Genomic DNA, 18,227 nt, shown 5'->3' with positions numbered 1-18,227 from the left:
TGATTCAAAAGAAAGGCATGAAGGAATTCAGTAATGCACATAAAATCCCCAGTCCAGCCTTGTCCTTCTCTACTGCATTAAGGCGGCGGGAGTGAAGGGTTTACCTGATGCTTACGTGGATGTGGAGATTCTTGGGTGAATCCAGGCACCAAGGCTCTGTGCAGATGTCTGTTTCCCTCCTTTGCAATTCCTAGGACTGTGAACCCCAGTAATTAGCGTGGGGTCAGCCTGGAGTGATTCTGCAATGATAAAGGGGTATTCAGTTCAGTTCAGTCGCTCAGTCGTGTCCAACTCTTTGCGACCCCATGAACCGCAGCACGCCAGGCCTCCCTGTCCATCACCAACTCCCGGAGTTGACTCAGACTCACGTCCATCGTGTCAGTGATGCCACCCAGCCATCTCATCCTCTGTCGTCCCCTTCTCCTCCTGCCCCCAATCCCTCCCAGCATCAGAATCTTTTCCAATGAGTCAACTCTTCGCATGAGGTGGCCAAAGTACTGGAGTTTCAGCTTTAGCATCATTCCTTCCAAAGAAATCCCAGGGCTGATCTCCTTCAGAATGGACTGGTTGGATTTCCTTGCAGTCCAAGAGACTCTCAAGAGTCTTCTCCAACACCACAGTTCAAAAGCATCAGTTCTTCGGTGCTCAGCTTTCTTCACAGTCCAACTCTCACATCCATCCATGACCACAGGAAAAACCATAGCCTTGACTAGATGGACCTTTGTTAGCAAAGTAATATCTCTGCTTTTGAATATGCTATCTAGGTTGGTCATAACTTTCCTTCCAAGGAGTAGGCGTCTTTTAATTTCATGGCTGCAGTCACCATCTTCAGTGATTTTGGAGCCCCAAAAAATAAAGTCTGACACTGTTTCCATTGTTTCCCCATCTACTTCCCATGAAGTGATGGTACCGGATGCCATGATCTTCGTTTTCTGAATGTTGAGCTTTAAGCCAACTTTTTCACTCTCCACTTTCACTTTCATCGAGAGTATTAGAAATGTCTATTGTTAGGGCTTCCCTGGATAAGAATCCACCTGCCAATCAGGAGACCCGGGTTCAATCCTTGATCGGGGAAGATCTCACATGCCCAGAGCAACTAGGGCCATGCACCACAACTATTGAGCCTGTGCTCTAGAGACCAGGAACCACAACTACTGAGCCCACGTGCCACAACCACTGAAGCATGTGCGCCCCAGAGCTGGTGTTCCACAACGAGGGAAGCCACGGCAATAAGAAGCCCACGCACAACTGCAGAGTAGACCAGAGTAGCTCGTCACAACTAAAGAAAAGCCTGTGTAGCAACAAAGACTCAGCACAGAAATTAATTAATTGATTAGCTATATAAATATAAATGGGCTTCCCTGGTAGCTCAGCTGGTAAAGAATCCGCCCGCAATGCAGGAGACCCCGGTTCGATTCCTGTGTCGGGAAGATCCACTGGAGAAGGGATAGGTTACCCACTCCCTGGTGGCTCAGATGGTAAAGAATCTGCCTGCCATGTGGGAGACCTGGGTTTGATCCCTGGGTTGGGAAGATCCCCTGAAGGAGGGCATAGCAACCCACTCCAGTATTCTTGCATGGAGAATTCCCATGGACAGAAGAGCCTGGCAGGCTACACTCCATGAGACAGCAAAGAGTCAGACATGACTGAGTGACTAAGCACAGCACAATTATATAAATAAATAAATTGTATAAAATTTTATATAAATAAAATTACATAAAAATAAATAAATAAAATTATATTTTAAAAGAAATGCCTATTGTTAGAAGAATCATATTCAGCCCCTAAAAGTTTAAGATATACAAATAATATTTAGCATTAACATACAAAGAGTTACACATTCATTTGAAAATAGACTTCTTTGAGTAGTTTTTAATAGCAAAATATGATTTTTGAGAGATTTAGTTTCATAAACCATCTTAAAATATAGGTTTTTAAATAGTACTCATTTAAAATTTCAAGTGGATATTTCATTCAGAATATGCTTCTTAAATATAATAAATATTTCCTTTTAATTAAACAAAAATTCTAATCTTAAAAAAAGGGAATGCCTATTATTTTTGCCACTTCCATTGTTACCTAACATGAATAGACTATGATAAAGACCTTATGGGGGACTTCCCACCACTTGGCCTTCAAATTCAGCAGGTGCACGTTTGACCCCTGGTCAGGGAGCCAAGAATACTCATGCCTCGTGGCCAAAACCCAAAACATAAAACAGAAGCAATATTGTAACAAATACAATAAAGACAAATGGTTCACATTAAAAAAAAAATCTTTAAAAAAAAACACAACATTATGGACTGGGTGGGAAAAGTCTTGAATCCCACCTCCATACTTCTGTCTTAACTTCCCATGCTACCCAGAAGAACAGGGCAGAACCTCTCTCTGCTATAATAACACCAGACGGAAATGACTAAATGGAGAGAGAACACACTTGGGGTCAGGCAGTTCCTGCCTCTGACCCGTCCTGGTCTTGTTGATGATGGTGGCACCAAAGTGTACTCATAAAGAGCCGTCACCGCAGCTGCCCTCTGTGTGATGTCATCCCTTGTCCAGTTCAGTCGCTCAGTCGTGTCCGACTCTTTGCGACCCCATGAATCGCCTATAGCAAATGATCATGAACACATCCCCATCTTCTCTCCTCATGACTTTTATGATGGACGGTATCATTAACACAAAGACTAATTTTACTCAAAGAGGAGAATCACCAGGGATGCTGGATGAAATTGTAGAGACAGCTTGTCTCATTTGGTGTCTAACGTTCTATTATTAATAGAATGTTACCCCACTGCGGGCAACGTGTGCCTTGGTGACCTCCCTGTGTTGTCAGTGGTCCAGCAGAGAAGGGGCCGTGGGGGGAGGAGGGGGAGGATCAGAAGGACGCCTCCGTGCAGAGGAGGGACGCCTCAATAGTGGCAGCCAGAGGGCGAGACCCTGGTTGACATGGTGACTTGGGTACAGAGGAGCAGGTAGTGAGGCCACAAAAGAGAACCACAAGCCAGGGGAAATAACAAAAAAGCAGCAGAGTCACAGATGTGGACAGAAAGCTGGTGGTTATCAGTGGGGAGAAGGAGAGAGGAAGGACAATACAGCGGGTGTGGAAGGTGCAAGATAGATAGGCTCAAGGATGCATTGTACAACCTGGGGAATAGTGTCAATAATTTCATAATAACTGTAAATGGAAAGTAATCTTATGGACTCTGTGGGAGAGGGAGAGGGTGGGAAGATTTGGGAGAATGACATTGAAACATGTAAAATATCATGTAAGAAACGAGTTGCCAGTCCAGGTTCGATGCACGATACTGGATGCTTGGGGCTAGTGCACTGGGACGACCCAGAGGGATGGTATGGGGAGGGAGGAGGGAGGAGGGTTCAGGATGGGGAACACATGTATACCTGTGGCAGATTCATTTTGATATTTGGCAAAACTAATACAATTATGTAAAGTTTAAAAATAAAATAAAATTAAAAAAAAGAAAAATAAAAAATATGTGATAGATACTAAATTCTAGCACTATATTAAGAATAAAGTATTTTTGTATGCAGCTTCAAAAACACGGCCCTGGCTCCAGCCAGAAGTTCAACCAAGTATGCCTTTCACTCCTGTGAGGCTGGTCTGACCACTTGTTTACACTCTTTACAGGAAAAGAGAGTTTAAGCCTGTAAAAGTGTGTGCTGGTCACTCAGTCATGTCCAACTGTTTGAGACCCCATGGACTGTAGCCCACCAGCCTCCTCTGTCCATGGGATTCTCCAGGCAAGAATACTGGAGTGGGTTATCATTTCCTTCTCCAGTGGATCTTCCCCACCCAGGGATAGGACCCTGGGTCTCCTGCATTGCAGGTGGATTCTTTACTGTCTGAGCCACCAGGGAAGCCCTTAAGCCTGTAAGCGCCACGTATAAATGCTCCGCTTTATAACTTGCCTGTGAAATGAGTTTGCAATAAAGTCCCTGTTGTGTTATTCCCTAAGTTCAACAATAGGGGGCCTGAATGTGAAGAGAGACAAACCCTCACATTTTTCTCTCAGAATGGAAACCATCCACACGGGACAGTCACACACACCCTTCCCCCGCTGCCCATAAACCAAAACGTCATGTGAAGTTGGGCCACCTCTTTCTGACTCGGTTTCTTCAGAAGTTGAGCCCCAAAGCGAGAATCTATCCGATGACAAAACTGGATGTAAGAGGAGGCGAAGACCACAAATCTCAGTGCTCTAAGTGTGCAGAGAACCCGGGGCCCCATCGCTGGCTGGTCTCTCACTTCTGCTCCCCTGGCAGAGAGCATCTCCTCCCAGGTACCAAGGAGTGACTTTTGGACACGTGGAGGATATTGGACATTTTCAAGCACTTAGGGGGTGGTCTGGTGGCTCAGCTGGTAAAGAATCCACCTGCAATGCACGAGACCTGGCCCATCCCGGGTTGGGAAGATCCCCTGGCGAGGGGAATGGCAACCCACTCTAGCATGCTTGCCTAGAAAATTCCATGGACGGAGGAGCCTGGTAGGCTACAGTCCATGGGGTCACAAAGAGTCGGACACAACTGAGCGACTTCATTTTCTTTTTGTTGAAAAATGACTTTTGCCTTTTACATACAGCAGCCACCTCTAGGCCCAAAGTGGGAACTGTCCTGAGAGCGGATTGCGAGGAAGAGGCTGAAATGGAAAGAAAAACTCAGGCCTTCTGAAATGGAAAATGGAACACAGAATAAACTAAGCCTCCTCAACAAGCAAATGGTTTTTTCCTGCACTGTGGCCCAAAGGCCTGCCTGCATTTGGCCACTTCTCTGGGGGGCAGGCCCAGTGACGGCCCCTGTGAGCCCTTCAGGAGAATAGCTAGAGCCAATCCAGCCTGGGTAGGTGTGGAGACGCCCCATCCAGGTTGATCACACCCTCTAGGCTGGGATTCTGGAATTGCCAACAGAAGTTAGCCTTATAGACAACCAGGAGGCCAGAGAAAGGGGCCAGCTAACCTGCAGGAGAGAGGAGGAGACTGACCAGAAGACATGCCACTCAGGTGCAGCACCAAGGGTTTTCTAGTTCCTGGACCCGGGTCTTGCCATAACATGCATTCTGTAAATCACCCCGGACCCTTATAATGCCCTGTTTTAGTCATATACTTAAAAAAATAATAACAGATAACCCTTGTTCAGTATTAAAGGAAATTTTACCTGGGCTTCCATTAACTGCCACGAAAAGGATCTAAACTAAGACAGAGGGCTTCCCCAGTGGTCCAATGGTTAAGAATCCACCTTGCAATGTAGGGGACAGTGGTTTGATCCCTTGTTGGTGAGGATCCCACATGCCACAGGGCAACTAAGCCCATGTGCCAACTACTGAGTCCCAGCTCCGTAACAAGAGAAGCCACTGCAGTGAGAAGGCCAAGCACCGTAACTAGAGGGCAGCCCCCGCTCACTGCAAGTAGGATAAGTCTGTGAGCAGCAACAAAGACAGTGCATGCTAGTGAAGTAATGCTTAAAATGCTCCAAGCCAGGCTTCAGCAATACGTGAACTGTGAACTTCCAGATGTTCAAGCTGGTTTTAGAAAAGGCAGAGGAACCAGAGATCAAATTGCCAACATCCGCTGGATCATTGAAAAAGCAAGAGAGTTCCAGAAAAACATCTATTTCTGCTTTATTGACTATGCCAAAGCCTTTGACTGTGTGGATCACAGTAAACTGTGGAAAATTCTTCAAGAGACGGGAATACCAGACCACCTGACCTGCCTCTTGAGAAACCTGTATGCAGGTCAGGAAGCAACAGTTAGAACTGGACATGGAACAACAGACTGGTTTCAAATAGGAAAAGGAGTACATCAAGGCTGTATATTGTCACCTTGCTTATTTAACTTATATGCAGAGTACATCATGAGAAACGCTGGACTGGAGGAAGCACAAGCTGGAATCAAGATTGCTGGGAGAAATATCAATAAACTCAGATATGCAGATGACACCACCCTTATGGCAGAAAGTGAAGAACTAAAGAGCCTCTTGATGAAAGTGAAAGAGGAGAGTGAAAAAGTTGGCTTAAAGCTCAACATTCAGATAACTAAGATCATGGCATCTGGTCCCATCACTTCATGGGAAATAGATGGGGAAACAATGGAAACAGTGGCTGACTTTATTTTTCTGGGCTCCAAAATGACTGCAGATGGTGATTACAGCCATGAAATTAAAAGACGCTTACTCCTTGGAAGGAAAGTTATGACCAACCTAGATAGCATACTGAAAAGCAGAGACATTACTTTGCCAACAAAGGTCCGTCTAGTCAAGGCTATGGTTTTTCCAGTGGTCATGTATGGATGTGAGAGTTGGACTGTGAAGAAAGCTGAGCGCCGAAGAATTGATGCTTTTGAACCATGGTGTTGGAGAAGACTCTTGAGAGTCCCTTGGACTACAAGGAGATCCATCCAGTCCATCCTAAAGCAGATCAGTCCTGGGTGTTCATTGGAAGGACTGATGTTGAAGCTGAAACTCCAATACTTTAGCCACCTCATGTGAAGAGCTGACTCATTGGAAAAGACCCTGATGCTGGGAGGGATTGGGGGCAGGAGGAGAAGGGGACGACAGAGGAGGAGATGGTTGAATGGCATCACCGACTCAACGGACATGGGTTTGGGTGGACTTCGGGAGTTGGTGATGGACAGGGAGGCCTGGCGTCCTGCGGTTCATGGGGTCGCAAAGAGTAGGGCATGACTGAGCGACTGAACTGAACTGTAAAATAATAAATAAAAGTGTGAATAGAAAAAATAGAAGAGAAAGTTCTTCTTCTCTGCACTTTATCTCACCCATGGGTGTCTGACTCCATTTCCTTTGTATGCGACATTGACCACCTCCACCTGCCACTTCCACATTTTGATGATGGAGTTTCCTCACATGTGAGTCACCTCTGTGTGACCTTTTGAAGGCTGCCTGGCCTCTCCGTGTCTGAGCTGCTCATCTGTAAGACTGCAGATGGTTCAGCCACCACACGACGCTGGTGGGAACCCTTGGTGAGACCTCAGGATCCTTGAAACTCATTTTCCACAGGCAGGATTGTTGCACAAATGAACCCAGTGCTTATTAAATTAGCCGCAGACTGTTCTTTCAGCCCCACATGTTTGGGACTCTCTGTAATTCGGTTCCTTTCTCAGCACCCTGGCCCAACTCAACAAAAGCGTCCTTGTAGGAGGGAGGTCTCGTGATCGGAGGAGTAGGTGGAAGGTCCTGCCCTCTTTGGTGGCAGGGAGCCCATTTCCAGGAGTGCTGGAGTTGAAAGAGAAGGGGATTTGGGGTCAGGAATCCTGGATTTCAGAGCTGGCTCCAGCATTTGCTAGAAATCTGGCCTTGGGTGAGCCTGTCAAATTCGCTGAGTTTTAGTTTCCAGATCTGTAAATTCAGGGTAGAAATGATCTCCCCTGTTGTGGCATTGTTGAGAAGATTCAAGGGAACAATATTTGAAAGTGCTTTGTACGCCACAAAATCCCTTCCAGACCGTGTTGTTATTAAGTGTCATGATAGCAATTTTTTTTCACACTATGTTCAGATGTTGCAAAATAGATATAAAATCTTATTTTTCATAACTGACCTAGCTGTCCCCAGCAGTGCCACCTCTCTGGGGAACAACAGTCCCAGCAAGGACATGGATTACAGCTTGTCAGATACCAAATGCTTTCTACGTGCCCTTTATCTAATTCTCCCAGCAACCCTATGAAGTAGGTGCCAATATCCACTGCACTTGAAAGAAAGGAGACTCAGAGCGGCTTGTTAACACTGAGTCTTCTCTTATTTCCTTGTGTTTGCAGAGGTGGTCACTGATGCCCACGGTGCCCTGGTACCTCTGTCCTTGTGCTTCTGTCCTGTGGGCCATAGCGCCCCCTGTCTGCCTGATGCTGCCAGTGCTGTGGCCCCTCTCGGTCAACCAAGCCCAGGGTCTCCGCTGCCGACTCAGCCCCCTCGGGCTCTCACTGGAGCTGAGTGTCCCCCTGACCCTGGCTGAGGACACTATGGCGCTTCCAGCCCACAGGGTCCTTCTGGAAGCCTCTAGTGTGGCAACATCCCACACAAGGCCACCATCCAGCCCTCCCCACTTGGCCAAGTCCCCCTTGCAGGGCTCATGGAAATTCCTGGACGTCTTCCAAACCACATGGGGGAGTTCTGTCCGGGAGCTACGTCCCATCCATTTTACTCTGATGTAGTCACTCCCAAAATATTTATCGAGCACCTACTATGTTCGGGGCACTGTTCTAGATAAGGGGGATCGGTGAACAAAAACAAAGATCCCTGCCTTAGCGGAGCCTACATTCCAGCAACTCCATGACAGCAGAGCAGGTGTCTGCCTAGGGGTCTCCTCCCAGAGTCCCGAGATGGGGAGCAAAAGTCCGTCTCGTCTTGGCCCCCCTCTCAACGAACATTGCCCCTCTGCTGGGGAGAGGCATACTCATCTCAACCCACTCTCCGTTCCACATTCCAGAGAGCCAGAAGGCATTTCACGTTATCGTTCTCATTGGCAGCAACTCCCTTTGCCCTCATTCACCCCCTTCTGGGCAGTGAACAGGGAAAGGTTGAGGGGGTGTCTGCTGTCTCCTCCACTCTCTGATACAGATCCAGCTGCTTTCGGCTCTTAACAAGCCAAAGGGAAATACTTGGGATTTAGAAAAAGTCCCCTCTTTCTACAAAACCTGACTTCCACGAGTATTATCCTGATAAACAGGCAAAGAAAGTCAACTTTGAGATTCAAAGTCAAGTGGGGACCTGCCCTGCACTTCCTTGGGTGTGTCCAGCCTCGAGGTTTCAAGTCAAAGGTACAGTGTTGATAGGGAACCAAAGATTTCAGGGGAAAGTGAAAATACATGAGCAACCTCAGGGACTAACCAGGACAGAAATATCATCAAACTCATCTCACATTCTGACATATATGCTGAAGGTCAGTAACTTCGTCATGTGCTCCCTGCAACTTTCACTGTGTTGGTGGGGACTGTAAAGAGGTTCACACTCAGGAAATCTTTCCCTGAATGAACAAATGATCTATTAGAGAGCATACTTCATGTTTTTCATATCTAGGGATAAAGTCTGAGGACCCTAGACTGCAGTCAATTCACAAAACATTGTATTTCACTTCTATTTAACACTCAACAGGGAGGAGAAACACCAAGACAGTTCTTGCCTGTGAGAAGGAAAACTAGCACATGTGAGGCAATGACTGACCTATTCATTCAGGGAAGAGAGAGGCGAGTGGGGGTGGAATTCTCCAAGGTTCTTCCTAGAAGAATTTGAGATGGAGGTCATCAGAGGAAAGGAGGCAGAGGACAGGAGGAGCGGCAGGCTCGGGGCAGGAGGCAGGCTGACACAGACCTGGGTGACCAGAGTGGAGGGCAGAGGCGGCAACGGTAGGAAATGAAGCCAGATAGGGAAAGGGGTAACAGTGAGAGCCCTGAAAAATCATATAGAGGATCTTGGACTTCAAATGGTTGACACATTTGGGTCAATATTTAGTTGACCCAAATATTTTCAAGCACAAAACGAGCTTCTTCTTTTTAAAAAAATTTATATTGGATGGCTGATTCATGTCAATGTATGGCAAAAACCACTGCTGCCGCTGCTGCTGCTAAGTCGCTTCAGTCGTGTCCGACTCTGTGCGACCCCATAGACGGTGGCCCACCAGGCTCCCCTGTCCCTGGGATTCTCCAGGCAAGAACACTGGAGTGGGTTGCCATTTCCTTCTCCAATGTGTGAAAGTGAAACGTGAAAGTGAAGTCGCTCAGTTGTGTCCGACTCTTAGCGACCCCATGGACTGCAGCCTACCAGGCTCCTCCATCCATGGGATTTTCCAGGCAAGAGTACTGGAGTGGGGTGCCATTGCCTTCTCCAGGCAAAAACCACTACAATATTGTAATTAGCCTCCAATTAAATAAATGAATTTAAAAATGTATATTGGAGTATAGCCAATTAGCAATGTTGTGATCCTTTCTGGTGAAGAGCCAAGAGACTCAGCCATACATATCCATGTATCCATTCTCCCCCAAACCCACCCCCCACCCCCACCATCCAAGCTGCCACATAACACTGAGCAGAGTTCCCTGTGCTATACAGTAAGATCGGAACAAGCTTATTTCTTGCTGCTATGGCTGGAAGTCCAGTCTTGTTGGTGGTGACTCTCCTCCTCAGGGTAATTCAGGGCCTGGGTATCTTCCATTTCTAAGGCTGCCATCACCCAAGCCTCCTTGCTGTTTTCTTCTAGCTGGTGCTCTGTTAATGTGTTGGTCCTTCTGTGCAGATTCCCCTACTTGGAACTCAGTGGTTTGCTACATTTAAATACATGGGATGCTGGTAAAAGTGGGCCAGCCATGTTGCCTGGGAGAGAAAATGGATTTTTGGTGCAAGTGGAGAGGCCTCTGCTGCATGTTCTTGACCCAGTCCATTGTTTCATCACCCAAGCACATCTCAGGGAGGTTTGGGGAAATACCAGCTGAGGATCGATAGCTTGGAGATCATATGTGATGTTATGATGGCCCAGAGCTGTCTGAGGACAGTAGTATGCAGAAGAAAAGAAGGTTGAAGTAAGAACACTGGAATTGGGGAGGAGGGATCAGGATTGATATTAGGAAATGAGTAAAAGAGTGCTCAGTGAATTCACTAAATCCAAGTGGACTACAGAGTCTGTGACCTCAGGACCAGACAGGGATGGTACATGTGGCAGAAATGTGGATGATCGGTGCCAGGTTGAGGGAGCCAGTCTGGGGGAGGAGAGGGAATGAGGGGAGAAACCAAATGTCTTGCAAAAGCAATAAGAGGAGATTCAAGGAGAGAGATGCAGGCTAACTGACCTCCAACCTTCTGATTGAAACCAAGTCCCCAAGCCCGAGGACCATGGCTTCCTGTCCCCAGATGATAAAGTGAGAGGCTGTGGGTCCACAGATCTTCAAGGGCTGTTCCCAGATAAACCGGCATCACCCTGACCTTCAGACTGGCCCTCACCTGTTTTAGACAGAGAAGGTACTCATGCTTTTTCTGAAAAACGTTCCAGAAAAATAGATGCTTCTTTCACTGTGAAGTCTAACACCAGCATCCCTCTAGCTGCGTGCTTTAGCTTCTGCCCATGTGCCCTTTTCAAAGGCAACTGAATTATCAAGCAGCCGTGGGGCAACACACACAGTTACACATATGGTAGCCCTCATGGATGCTTACTGATGGGCTTTCATGAATCTAAATGATCCAGCGTTTATTCTCACACTATACTCGATAAACAGCCCCCTCAGGTGGTAGGTCCCCCTGCCTTCTTGGGTCTCTTCTCAGATCCCCATCATGCCCCACCCCCCTATACACATGCCCCTCGCAGAGAGGGCAGCCTCTCCCCAGGGTTCTATGACTAATGCTTGATTCAGCTGTACTCTTTGCTTGAATGTCATTTTTTTCCTCCCAGTACATCCACCCATCCTTTTCGCCCCAGGTCCACCTGCGAAGATGACTCTCCTGCTATTAACTATGGCCTGGCCCCTCCAACCTCCTGACTCCCCTCAACGGCTGATGGGGCTGCAGTGAGGAGCAGCGGGAAGAACATAAGAGGGGACAAGCTCCCTAAGATTCATGCAGCCTAAGCTGGACCCTCAGCAAAGAGAGAGATGAGCCTGGTGCAGGATGAGTGGCTGGGGAGGATCTGGGAGAGGAAGGGAAGGGTCCTCAAGGGAGAGAGTTTGAGAAGAGCCAAGGCAAGAAGGGGGTGGCAGCCTGACGAAAGGCCCGAGTCCATGAGATGGGAGGAGTGTCCCTCAGCGCCCACCAGGGCCCCTTCACAACACCCAGAACATCCCAGAAGGCTCTGGACATGATGCACGGTGTGTGTTCCCCTGGATGGGTGGCATTGAGAAGATCCGGAACAAAGGGAGAACATTCTAACACAGCCCTGTAGGTTGACTTGGCTGCAGGAAGTTACAGGAAGGTGCAACAGAAGTCAGAATCACATGAGAGACAAAAGGCAATCAGAGCTCCGGTGTCACCTGCCTGCAAGTAAACCCGCTCCCCGGACTCAGATGTACAGGAGAAATATGGCGGCTCACCTGGGCGGGATTGCTCCGCCTCTTCAGGAAACAGCCCGCACCTGTCCTTGGAGCGCCTGGAGATTTAGCTCAATATGCTCGATAACGCAGTTTCTTTGAGTGCTTAGGACACACCAGGCGCAGAGCTGGAAGAAAACTTGGGCACCATGTCCTCTACATCAACTTGTGGTGACCCGGCCAGAAGTCCAGTTCCCATTTGCTGTATCTTCACGTGACATCCACTCTGTCCCACCTTCTCCCAGGAAACTATTATATAATAAAAGAAACATGCTTTCCCAAGAAACCTCAAGATAGAAAACAGCAGAGACAAGAGGGCCAGCCATGCAGGTTGGCCATGCCCATGGGGGAGAAGCCAGGCATTCCTGGATCTGACATTTCATTTCTCATCAAACCTAGCAACCTCCCCCATCACTTCCTCAATTCTGCTGCAACACCACCTCCTGCCCAAATTGACTGGTGTCCCCAGAATCAGGCAGCCTCCCCCACCTACTTGTCCCTTAAAGTTCAACAACCAGGGAAGGAGGAGGAGGAGGAGAATAAGCACCAGAGGGCCCCCCCGTGCCCCCACGTGTCCCCACACGCTCCCACCTGTGAACTGGCCCAGTCGCAAAGGCCCAAGAAACACAGTCTCTGGATTTTCCTCTAAAGGCAATGCTCTAAGTAAGGTCTCCTGTGACCCCCAGAAGTCACCCTTGTCCTCTCTGGGGTCCTTTACCTACCAGATCTAATCAGGAGAGGGCTGGAGACCCCAAGAAGGAAGCATCTCTGCCTGAATCCTGTCCCCGTGTCTGCCAGCAGCCACGTCCCTGAGAAGATCCCGATGGCTCCAAGCTCACCCGAGGACCACAAGGGTGTAGCTGTGTCCCTCTGAGGATGTGGCATTGTGTTTTTCAGATATGACTTGTGACGGGTAACATTACTTGTCAACATGACTGGGTCTGAGGGGGCCCAGATATTTGGTCCAACGCCTTTCTGGGTGTGTCTGGGAGGGATCCCACAGCCTGGCCCCTCCCTCAGTGGCAGTTAGGTTAGCCTCTAGGCCAACTTACCTGACTCCCTTAGGGGCACGAGGCTGAACAGATAGATGCCCGGCACCCGGAAAATGGGACAACTTTCTAGGACAACATCACTGTTTAAGCCGCTGCTCAGTGACAGTTCTCTGCAGGGTTCAGGACACGCGACTGAGGTTGGTCCTCCCAGATTTGCTTTTTTTTTTTAAGGGACAGGAAAGAAGATTCCCCCTTTATTTATGTGTTTCTTTATTTGTCCACTCCTTGCGGCATATGTAACTTCCTTGACTAGGGACCTGCACTCCCTGCAGTGGAATCACCTGGAGTCTTAACCGCTGGACCCCCAGGGAAGCCCCCCAGCTTCACTTTTAAGACTCCTGCTTGCCTTAGACTCCTGTCCATCCTCTGACCCTGGAATCTTCCAGAGTACACCTTCCACCATGGAATGTGGAAAGAGAAAGGTCATTTACCTCCCTATTGTAGGCCAGTTTTTACGTCCCATTTGGAACAGTGTGACCTTCCAACCCAGGGAGACAAAGTTAGAGACAAGAGGAGGCAGACAGAAGGAAGCGGAGAGAGCTAAGAGCCAGAGAGATGAACTCAGCTCGTGCAGATGTGGGGGTCTGCCCTTTGCCAGCTCTGCTTACACAGAAGGAAAAGTGATAAACCTGCCCAGCCCTGCCCTTGGGGCCCTTGGACTCTGGTGGGGATTTGGACGTGCAGATAAACATAGTCAAACAGAACGTGCACTAGGTAAGCCCAGGAGAGTCACAAAGGCAGCAGTAAGGGATGGGGCCCGGCCGGCTCAGGGCTCCAGAGCAGGCTGCAGAGAGGGTTGACACTGAGCTGAGTTCTAAAACTCTGGCAGGTGCCTTTTCTCACTCTCTCCTTTGTAGTTTTAATGTAACAAACATTGTCTTGAGCCCTGGCTGTTGGCCAGGCACTGTTCTGTACTCTTCACTTATTAGACATCATTTAATTGTCACCCAGCTTATTTAACATATGCAGAGTACATCATGTGAAATGCTGGGCTGGATGAAGCACAAGCTGAAATCAAGATTGCTGAGAAAAATATCAATAACCTCAGCTATGCAGATGACACCACCCTTATGGCAGAAAGCAAAGAAAAACTAAAGAGCCTCTTGATGAAAGTGAAAGAGGAGAGTGAAAAAGTTGGCTTAAAACTCAACATTCAGAAAACTAAGATCATGGCATCTGGTCCCATCACTTCATGGCAAATGATTTTTTAAAAGGTATCATAGATTCAATTTTTGAACACAGAAGACTGTGGATAGATGGCATAGATAGCAAATAGATGGGGAAACAATGGAAACAGATTTTATTTTGGGGGGCTCCAAAAGTACTGCAGATGGTGACTTCAGCCATGAAATTAAAAGATAATTGCTCCTTGGAAGAAAAGCTATGACCAACCTAGACAGCATATTAAAAAGCAGAGACATTACTTTGCCAACAAAGCTATGGTTTTCCAGTAGTCATGTATGGATGTGAGAGTTGGACTATAAAGAAAACTGAGTGCCAAAGAATTGATGCTTTGAACTATGGTGCTGGAGAAGATTCTTGAGAATCCCTTGGACTCCAAGGAGATCCAACTAGTCCACCCTAAAGGAAATCAGTCCTGAATATTCATTGGAAAGACTGATGCTGAAGCTGAAACTCCAATACTTTGGTCACCTGATAAGAAGAACTGACTCATTGGAAAAGACCCTGATGCTGGGAAAGATTGAAGGTGGGAGGAGAAGGGGATGACAGAGGATGAGATGGTTGGATGGCATCATTGACTCGATGGACATGAGTAAGCTCCAGGAGTTGGTGACAGACAGGGAAGCCTAGCATGCTGCAGTCCATGAGTTCGCAAAGAGTTGAACATGACTGAGTAACTGAACTGAACTGAATCAGCAACAAGACTTCATGGTTGATATTCTTATCATGCCCATTCTACAGATGAGAAAACTGAGGCAAGGAGCCATGATTGGCCAAGAACACGGGGTTGATAAATCATAGCCAGAATTTGAACTCAGGCATTTGGGCTCCCAGGCTTTTGTTGAAGCCATTGCTCTACTCTTTTTCTGGACATCACAGGAGAGTAAGGCTGAAAGGGTCTTGAGATACCACCTACGTTTGTTTCCCACACCCTGATCCCTTCGACCACAGCAGCACCTATCACACACAGAGATGCCCAGGTCTGTTCATGGAGAGTCAGAGTCAGGTGGTCTGTCATGAGGCCCCGAGAACAGGTTTTTTTTAACCAATGGCCTGAATGATTTCTCTACCATTGGCCTGAATGATTTTTCTGACCAGACACTGACCTAATTTCACCTGATTTACTGCTAACTTTTATAGGTGACAAAAGCAACTCGGAGGAATTAAGAGAAGGGATCACCTGGCCAGTTGGGGCTGAGCCAACCCCAGCAGTGGTGACCCTGGCTCTTTCAGCCTCCTCCTTGCCCATCATCCTGCCAGCTGTTTGAGAGTAGCCTTCTTTAGAAGGCGCTCGAGCGAACATTGCTTTTGCTGGCTCTGACTTCCAAGGTAAAGCTGAAGAACCTCTGTAGATCCAAACAAATTAATTCCCTTTCTGGGTTGGTCCTGAGTTTGTTGGTCTACTGGTGCAGCTGGTGGTCAAACACATTCTGTGGTTTGAGGGCCTCTAAGGGACACTCGGTCACTGCCCAGTCCACCATGGTTCTGAAATTCCCGCCATTAGAGTCAAGAAGGCTCTGAAATGCAAATGGGTTACTTAGGAATGCAGGATGCCCATGGCTGCTAGGACGTTTGTTCATCCACAGATCCAAACTTTAAAGGGTTGAGGTTAAGGACAAGCTATATTTTGATAGAAAGTGACAAGAAGAAGGGCCTTCCCTGGTGGCTCAGTGGTAAAGAAAGAGAGAGAAGTCGCTCAGTTGTGTCCGACTCTTTGTAACCCCATGGACTGTAGCCTACCAGGCTCCTCTGCCCATGGAATTTTCCAGGCAAGAGTCCTGGAGTGGGTTGCCATTTCCTTCTCCAGAGGGTCATCCCGACCCAGGGATTGAACCTGCATCTCCCGCATTGCAGGCAGACGCTTTACCATTTGAGCCACCAGGGAAGCCCCTAGTGGTAAAGAGTCCTCCTGCCAGTACAGAGACATGGAGCCGATCATGCCATGGAGCAACAGAGTCCATGAGCCACAACTACTGAGCCTGTGCTCTAGAGCCCGGGAGCTGCAACTACTGGGCCCACGTGCTGTAACTATCGAAGCCCACATGCCTAGAACCTGGGCTCCGCATCAAGGGAAGTCATGGCAATGCGAAGCCCATGCAGCGCCACTAGCGAGTAGCCCCCGATCTCTGCAGCTAGAGAAAAGAGACCACCCAGCAATGAAGGCCGAGCACAGCCAAAAAGAAAGAGAAAGAAGGTGAAAGTTTGAAGTCTGAGTGTTGCCCCAGAGGCAGAGCCAGATGGAAACTAGGTTTCAGGGGTTGGGAGGAAGCCACCAAAGATCGGTTACCACAAAGCATCAGAGTATAGCTTGGGACCTTACTAGCAGCAGAGTGCTAGTAACTGGTGTGTTTTCTGGTACTCGAGAAATAAATTCCCTTGGATGGAGACAGTACTGATGTATCTACTATATAATTCTCTATTGGAGTAACTCACGCTAGAGATTTCCTTGAACAACACACAGACTCTGGGAAAGACTGACTTCAGGTTGTATATATTTTTAAGCTGAGAACTTGAGAACAATTCCAAATAACGCTTGCCTCACACGTGGGTGACAAACAGATTCAAGGGATTAGATCTGATAGACAGAGTGCCTGAAGAACTATGGACGGAGGTTTGTGACATTGTACAGGAGACAGTGATCAAGACCATCCCCAAGAAAAAGAAATGCAAAAAAGGCAAAATGATTGTCTGATGAGGCCTTATGAACAGCTGAGAAAAGAAGAGAAGCTAAAGGCAGAGGAGAAAAGGAAAGATATACCCATTTGAATGCAGAGTTCCAAAGAATAGCAAGGAGGGATAAGAAAGTCTTCCTCAGTGATCAATACAAAGAAATAGAGGAAAACAATAGAATGGGAAAGGCTAGAGATCTCGTCAAGAAAATTAGAGATACCAAGGGAACATTTCTTACAAAGATGGGCTCAATAAAAGACAGAAATGGTATGGACCTAACAGAAGCAGAAGATATTAAGAAGGGGTGGCAAGAATACACAGAAGAACTATACAAAAAATATCTTCATGACCCAGATAACCACGATGGTGTGATCACTCACCTAGAGCCAGACATCCTGGAATGCGAAGTCAAGTGGGCCTTGGGAAGCATCACTATGAACAAAGCTAGTGGAGGTGATGGAATTCCAGTTGAGTTATTTCAAATCCTGAAAGATGATGCTGTGAAAGTGCTGCTCTCAATACGCTAGCAAATTTGGAAAACTCAGCAGTGGCCACAGGACTGGAACAGGTCAGTTTTCATTCCAATCCCAAAGAAAGGCAATGCCAAAGAATGCTCAAACTACCGCACAATTGCACTCATCTCACATGCTAGCACAGTAATGCTCAAAATTCTCCAAGCCAGGCTTCAGCAATACATGAACTGTGAACTTCCAGATGTTCAAGCTGGATTTAGAACAGGCAGAGGAACCAGAGATCAAATGGCCAACATCCGCTGGATCATTGAAAAAGCAAGAAAGCTCCAGAAAAACATCTACTTTTGCTTTATTGACCATGCCAAAGCTTTTGACTATGTGTATCACAACAACCTGTGGAAAATTCTTCAAGAGATGGGAATACCAGACCACCTGACCTGCCTCCTGAGAAATTTGTATGCCGGTCAAGAAGCAACATTTAGAACTGGACATGGAACAACAGACTGGTTCCAAATCGGGAAAGGAGTACGTCAAGGCTGTATATTGTCACCCTGCTTATTTAAGTTACATGCAGAGTACATCATGCAAAATGCCAGCTGGATGAAGTGGCAAGCTGAAATCAAGATTGCCGGGAGAAATGTCAATAACCTCAGATATGCAGATGACACCACCCTAATGGCAGAAAGCAAAGAAGAACTAAAGAGCCTCTTGATGAAAGTGAAAGAGGAGAGTGAAAAAGCTGGCTTAAAACTCAACATTTAGAAAACTAAGATCATGGCATCCAGTTCCATCACTTCATGGGAAATAGATGGAGAAACAAT

At 47.4% G+C, this 18,227-nt stretch overlaps 1 long non-coding RNA gene across 1 annotated transcript in view; it reads right to left on the bottom strand.

Annotated features, from left to right (window-relative positions):
- Positions 1 to 18,227, bottom strand: part of LOC101904305 (uncharacterized) — a 41,880-nt gene that overhangs the window by 13,508 nt on the left and 10,145 nt on the right. The window contains exon 4 of the long non-coding RNA XR_009493150.1: positions 105 to 239. This is a non-coding gene — a long non-coding RNA (uncharacterized lncRNA). The remainder of the gene's footprint in view (positions 1 to 104; positions 240 to 18,227) is intronic.

This window comes from Bos taurus, chromosome 27 (assembly GCF_002263795.3).
Source record: "Bos taurus isolate L1 Dominette 01449 registration number 42190680 breed Hereford chromosome 27, ARS-UCD2.0, whole genome shotgun sequence".
NCBI lineage: Eukaryota > Metazoa > Chordata > Mammalia > Artiodactyla > Bovidae > Bos > Bos taurus.
Note: the sequence above shows the minus strand (reverse complement) of the source record. Positions and strands in the feature narration are given on the sequence as shown.